This window comes from Megachile rotundata, chromosome 3, assembly GCF_050947335.1.
Source record: "Megachile rotundata isolate GNS110a chromosome 3, iyMegRotu1, whole genome shotgun sequence".
Classification (NCBI taxonomy): Eukaryota; Metazoa; Arthropoda; class Insecta; order Hymenoptera; family Megachilidae; genus Megachile; species Megachile rotundata.
This window is the reverse complement of record NC_134985.1, coordinates 1007501-1015000: the sequence shown is the minus strand read 5'-3', so window position 1 is coordinate 1015000 and position 7500 is coordinate 1007501.

Sequence of the window (7500 nt, the reverse complement as noted above, 5' to 3'; positions counted from 1 at the left end):
AGACAGAGACAGATACAGAGACAGAGACAGATGCAGAGACAGACACAGACACAGAGACAGAGACAGATACAGAGACAGAGACAGAGACAGAGACAGAGACAGAGACAGAGACAGAGACAGAGACAGAGACAGAGACAGATACAGATACAGAGACAGAGACAGATACAGAGACAGAGACAGATGCAGAGACAGACACAGAGACAGAGACAGATACAGAGACAGAGACAGAGACAGAGACAGAGACAGAGACAGAGACAGAGACAGAGACAGAGGCAGAGGCAAAGGCAGAGGCAGAGACTGCGACAGAGACAGTGACGGCGAGAGAGACAGAGATAGAGACAGAGACAGAGACAGAGACAGAGACAGAGACGGAGACAGAGACAGAGACAGAGACAGAGACAGAGACAGACAGAGACAGAGACAGAGACAGAGACAGAGACAGAGACAGAGACAGAGACAGAGACAGAGACAGAGACAGAGACAGAGACAGAGACAGAGACAGAGACAGAGACAGAGACAGAGACAGAGACAGAGACAGAGACAGAGACAGAGACAGAGACAGAGACAGAGACAGAGACAGAGACAGAGACAGAGACAGAGACAGAGACGGAGACAGATACAGAGACAGAGAAAGAGACAGAGACAGAGACAGCGACGGAGACAGAAACAGAGACAGAGACAGAGAGGTCGAGAGAGACAGAGATAGAGACGGAGACAGAGACAGAGACAGAGACGGCGAGAGAGACAGAGACAGAGACAGAGACAGATACAGAGACAGAGACAGAGACAGAGACAGAGACAGAGACAGAGACAGAGACAGAGACAGAGACAGAGATAGAGACAGCGACAGCGACAGAGACAGAGACAGGGACAGAGAGAGAGACAGAGACAGAGACTGAGACAGAGACAGAGACAGAGATAGCGAGAGAGACAGAGATAGAGAGAGAGACAGAGATTGAGACAGAGACAGAGACAGACAGAGACAGAGACAGAGACAGAGACAGAGACAGAGACGGAGACAGAGACAGAGACAGAGACAGAGACAGAGACAGAGACAGCGACAGCGACAGAGACAGGGACAGAGAGAGAGACAGAGACAGAGACTGAGACAGAGACAGAGACAGAGATAGCGAGAGAGACAGAGATAGAGACAGAGACAGAGACAGAGACTGAGACAGCGAGAGAGACAGAGACAGAGACAGAGACAGAGACAGAGACAGAGACAGAGACAGAGACAGAGACAAAGACAGAGGCAGAGACAGAGACGGCGAGAGAGACAGAGATAGAGACAGAGACAGAGACAGAGACAGAGACAGAGATAGAGACAGAGACAGAGACAGAGACAGACACAGATACAGAGACAGAGACAGAGACAGGAGCAGAGACAGAGACAGAGACAGAGACGGAGGCAGAGACAGAGACAGAGACAGAGACAGAGACAGATACAGATACAGAGACAGAGACAGATACAGAGACAGAGACAGATGCAGAGACAGACACAGACACAGAGACAGAGACAGAGACAGATACAGAGACAGAGACAGCGACAGCGACAGAGACAGGGACAGAGAGAGAGACAGAGGCAGAGGCAAAGGCAGAGGCAGAGACTGCGACAGAGACAGTGACGGCGAGAGAGACAGAGATAGAGACAGAGACAGAGACAGAGACAGAGACAGAGACAGAGACAGAGACGGAGACAGAGACAGAGACAGAGACAGAGACAGCGACAGCGACAGAGACAGGGACAGAGAGAGAGACAGACACAGAGACTGAGACAGAGACAGAGACAGAGATAGCGAGAGAGACAGATATAGAGACAGAGACAGAGATTGAGACAGAGACAGAGACAGACAGAGACAGAGACAGAGACAGAGACAGAGACAGAGACAGAGACAGAGACAGAGACAGAGACCGAGACAGAGACAGAGATAGAGACGGAGACGGAGACAGAGACAGAGACAGAGACAGAGACAGAGACAGAGACAGAGACGGAGACAGAGACAGAGACAGAGACAGAGACAGAGACAGAGACAGAGACGGAGACGGAGACAGAGACAGAGACAGAGACAGACACAGAGACAGAGACAGAGACAGAGACGGAGACGGAGACAGAGACAGAGACAGAGACAGAGACGGAGACAGAGACGGAGACAGAGACAGAGACAGAGACAGAGACAGAGACAGAGACAGACAAAGAGACAGAGACAGAGACAGCGACAGCGACAGAGACAGAGACAGAAACAGAGACAGAGTCAGAGACAGACATAGAGACAGAGACAAAGGGCAGGGACTGAGGCAGAGACGGAGACAGATACAGAGACAGAGACTGAGACAGAGACAGAGACAGAGACAGAGACAGAGACAGAGACAGAGACAGAGATAGAGACAGAGACAGAGACAGAGACGGAGACAGAGACAGAGACGGAGACAGAGACAGAGAAAGAGACAGAGACAGAGACAGCGACAGAGACAGAAACAGAGACAGAGACAGAGACAGAGACAGAGACAGTGACAGAGACAGAGACAGAGACAGAGACGGCGCGAGAGACAGAGATAGAGACAGAGACAGAGACAGAGACAGATACGGCGAGAGAGACAGAGATAGAGACAGAGACAGAGACAGAGACGGAGACGGAGACAGAGACCGAGACAGAGACAGAGACAGAGACAGAGACAGAGACAGAGACAGAGACAGAGACAGAGACAGAGACAGAGACAGAAACAGAGACAGAGACAGCGACAGAGACAGAGACAGAGACAGAGACAGAGACAGAGACAGAGACAGAGGCAGAGACAGAGACAGAGATAGAGACAGAGACAGAGACAGAGACGGAGACAGAGACAGAGACGGAGACAGAGACAGAGACAGAGAAAGAGACAGAGACAGAGACAGCGACGGAGACAGAAACAGAGACAGAGACAGAGAGGTCGAGAGAGACAGAGATAGAGACGGAGACAGAGACAGAGACAGAGACGGCGAGAGAGACAGAGACAGAGACAGAGACAGAGACAGACACAGAGACAGAGACAGAGACAGAGACAGAGACAGAGACAGATACAGATACAGAGACAGAGACAGAGACAGAGACAGAGACAGAGACAGAGACAGAGACAGAGAAAGAGACAGAGACAGAGACAGAGACAGAGGCAGCGACAGAGACAGAGACAGAGACAGAGACAGAGACAGAGACAGAGACAGAGACAGAGACGGAGACAGAGACAGAGACAGAGACAGAGACAGAGACAGAGACAGCGACAGCGACAGAGACAGGGACAGAGAGAGAGACAGAGACGGAGACTGAGACAGAGACAGAGACAGAGATAGCGAGAGAGACAGAGATAGAGAGAGAGACAGAGATTGAGACAGAGACAGAGACAGACAGAGACAGAGACAGAGACAGAGACAGAGACAGAGACAGAGACAGAGGCAGAGACAGAGACAGAGACAGAGACAGAGACAGAGACAGAGACAGGGACAGAGACAGAGACAGAGACAGAGACAGAGGCAGAGGCAGAGGCAGAGACTGCGACAGAGACAGTGACGGCGAGAGAGACAGAAACAGAGACAGAAACAGAGACAGACATAGAGACAGAGACAGAGGCAGAGACATAGACAGAGACAGAGACTGCGACAGAGACAGAGACCGCGAGAGAGACAGAGATAGAGACGGAGACAGAGACAGAGACAGAGAGAGAGACAGAGACAGAGACAGAGACGGAGACAGAGACAGAGACAGAGACAGAGACAGAGACAGAGACAGCGACAGCGACAGAGACAGGGACAGAGAGAGAGACAGAGACAGAGACTGAGACAGAGACAGAGACAGAGATAGCGAGAGAGACAGAGATAGAGAGAGATACAGAGATTGAGACAGAGACAGAGACAGACAGAGACAGAGACAGAGACAGAGACAGAGACAGAGACAGAGACAGAGACAGAGACAGAGGCAGAGGCAGAGACTGCGACAGAGACAGTGACGGCGAGAGAGACAGAAACAGAGACAGAAACAGAGACAGACATAGAGACAGAGACAGAGGCAGAGACATAGACAGAGACAGAGACTGCGACAGAGACAGAGACAGAGATAGAGACAGAGACAGAGACAGAGACAGAGACAGAGACAGAGACAGAGACAGAGACGGAGACAGAGACAGAGACAGAGACAGAGACAGAGACAGAGACAGCGACAGCGACAGAGACAGGGACAGAGAGAGAGACAGAGACAGAGACTGAGACAGAGACAGAGACAGAGATAGCGAGAGAGACAGAGATAGAGAGAGAGACAGAGATTGAGACAGAGACAGAGGCAGAGACAGAGGCAGGGACAGAGGCAGACACAGAGACAGAGACAGAGACATGGACAGGGACAGAGGCAGAGGTAAAAGCAGAGACAGAGACAGCGAGAGAGATAGAGATAGAGGCAGAGACAGAGACAGAGTCAGAGATAGAGGCAGCGGCAGAGGCAGAGACTGCGACAGAGACAGTGACGGCGAGAGAGACAGAGATAGAGACAGCGACAGAGACAGAGACAGGGACGGAGACAGAGACAGAAACCGAGATAGAGACAGAGACAGAGACAGAGGTAGACGCAGAGGCAAAGGCAGAGGCAGAGACTGCGACAGAGACAGTGACGGCGAGAGAGACAGAAACAGAGACAGAAACAGAGGCAGACATAGAGACAGAGACAGCGGCAGGGACAGAGGCAGAGACAGAGACAGAGACAGAGACTGCGACAGAGACAGAGACCGCGAGAGAGACAGAGATAGAGACAGCGACAGAGACAGAGACAGAGACAGCGAGAGAGACAGAGATAGAGACAGAGACAGAGACAGAGACAGAGACAGAGACAGAGACAGAGACAGAGACAGAGACAGAGACAGAGACAGAGACAGAGACAGAGACAGAGGCAGAGACAGAGACGGCGAGAGAGACAGAGATAGAGACAGAGACAGAGACAGAGACAGAGATAGAGACAGAGACAGAGACAGACACAGATACAGAGACAGAGACAGAGACAGAAGCAGAGACAGAGACAGAGACAGAGACGGAGGCAGAGACAGAGACAGAGACAGAGACAGAGACAGAGACAGAGACAGAGACAGATACAGATACAGAGACAGAGACAGATACAGAGACAGAGACAGATACAGAGACAGATACAGAGACAGAGACAGATACAGAGACAGAGACAGAGACAGAGACAGTTACAGAGACAGAGGCAGAGGCAGAGGCAGAGACTGCGACAGAGACAGTGACGGCGAGAGAGACAGAGATAGAGACAGAGACAGAGACAGAGACAGAGACAGAGACAGAGACAGAGACGGAGACAGAGACAGAGACAGAGACAGAGACAGAGACAGAGACAGCGACAGCGACAGAGACAGGGACAGAGAGAGAGACAGAGACAGAGACTGAGACAGAGACAGAGACAGAGATAGCGAGAGAGACAGAGATAGAGACAGAGACAGAGATTGATACAGAGACAGAGACAGACAGAGACAGAGACAGAGACAGAGACAGAGACAGAGACAGAGACAGAGACAGAGACAGAGACAGGGACAGAGACAGAGACAGAGACAGCGAGGGAGACAGAGATAGAGACAGAGACAGAGACAGAGACAGAGATAGAGACAGAGACAGAGACAGAGACAGAGACAGAAGCAGAGACAGAGACAGAGACAGAGACGGAGGCAGAGACAGAGACAGAGACAGAGACAGAGACAGATACAGAGACAGAGACAGATACAGAGACAGAGACAGATGCAGAGACAGACACAGAGACAGAGACAGATACAGAGACAGAGACAGAGACAGAGACAGAGACAGAGACAGAGACAGAGACAGAGACAGAGACAGAGGCAGAGGCAAAGGCAGAGGCAGAGACTGCGACAGAGACAGTGACGGCGAGAGAGACAGAGATAGAGACAGAGACAGCGACAGAGACAGAGACGGAGACAGAGACAGAGACAGAGACAGAGACAGCGACAGCGACAGAGACAGGGACAGAGAGAGAGACAGACACAGAGACTGAGACAGGGACAGAGACAGAGATAGCGAGAGAGACAGATATAGAGACAGAGACAGAGATTGAGACAGAGACAGAGACAGACAGAGACAGAGACAGAGACAGAGACAGAGACAGAGACAGAGACCGAGACAGAGACAGAGATAGAGACGGAGACGGAGACAGAGACAGAGACAGAGACAGAGACAGAGACAGAGACGGAGACAGAGACAGAGACAGAGACAGAGACAGAGACAGAGACGGAGACAGAGACAGAGACAGAGACAGACACAGAGACAGAGACAGAGACAGAGACGGAGACGGAGACAGAGACAGAGACAGAGACGGAGACAGAGACGGAGACAGAGACAGAGACAGCGACAGAGACAGAGACAAAGACAGAGACAGAGACAGAGACAGAGACAGAGACAGAGACAGAGACAGAGACAGAGACAGAGACGGAGACAGGGACAGAGACAGAGACAGAGACAGAGACAGAGAAAGAGACAGAGACAGAGACAGAGACAGAGACAGAGACAGAGACAGAGACAGCGACAGAGACAGAGACAGAGACAGAGACAGAGACAGAGACAGAGACAGAGACAGAGACAGAGACGGAGACAGAGACAGAGACAGAGACAGAGACAGAGACAGAGACAGAGACAGCGACAGCGACAGAGACAGGGACAGAGAGAGAGACAGAGACAGAGACTGAGACAGAGACAGAGACAGAGATAGCGAGAGAGACAGAGATAGAGAGAGAGACAGAGATTGAGACAGAGACAGAGACAGACAGAGACAGAGACAGAGACAGAGACAGAGACAGAGACAGAGACAGAGACAGAGACAGAGACAGAGACAGAGACAGAGACAGAGACAGAGACAGAGACAGAGACAGAGACAGAGACAGAGACAGAGACAGAGACAGAGACAGAGACAGAGACAGAGACAGAGACAGAGACAGAGACAGAGATAGAGACAGAGACGGAGACAGAGACGGAGACAGAGACAGAGACGGAGACAGAGACAGAGACAGAGACAGAGAAAGAGACAGAGACAGAGACAGCGACGGAGACAGAAACAGAGACAGAGACAGAGAGGTCGAGAGAGACAGAGATAGAGACGGAGACAGAGACAGAGACAGAGACGGCGAGAGAGACAGAGACAGAGACAGAGACAGATACAGAGACAGAGACAGAGACAGAGACAGAGACAGAGACAGAGACAGAGACAGAGACAGAGAAAGAGACAGAGACAGAGACAGAGACAGAGACAGAGACAGAGACAGCGACAGAGACAGAGACAGAGACAGAGACAGAGACAGAGACAGAGACAGAGACGGAGACAGAGACAGAGACAGAGACAGAGACAGAGACAGAGATAGAGACAGCGACAGCGACAGAGACAGAGACAGGGACAGAGAGAGAGACAGAGACAGAGACTGAGACAGAGACAGAGACAGAGATAGCGAGAGAGACAGAGATAGAGAGAGAGA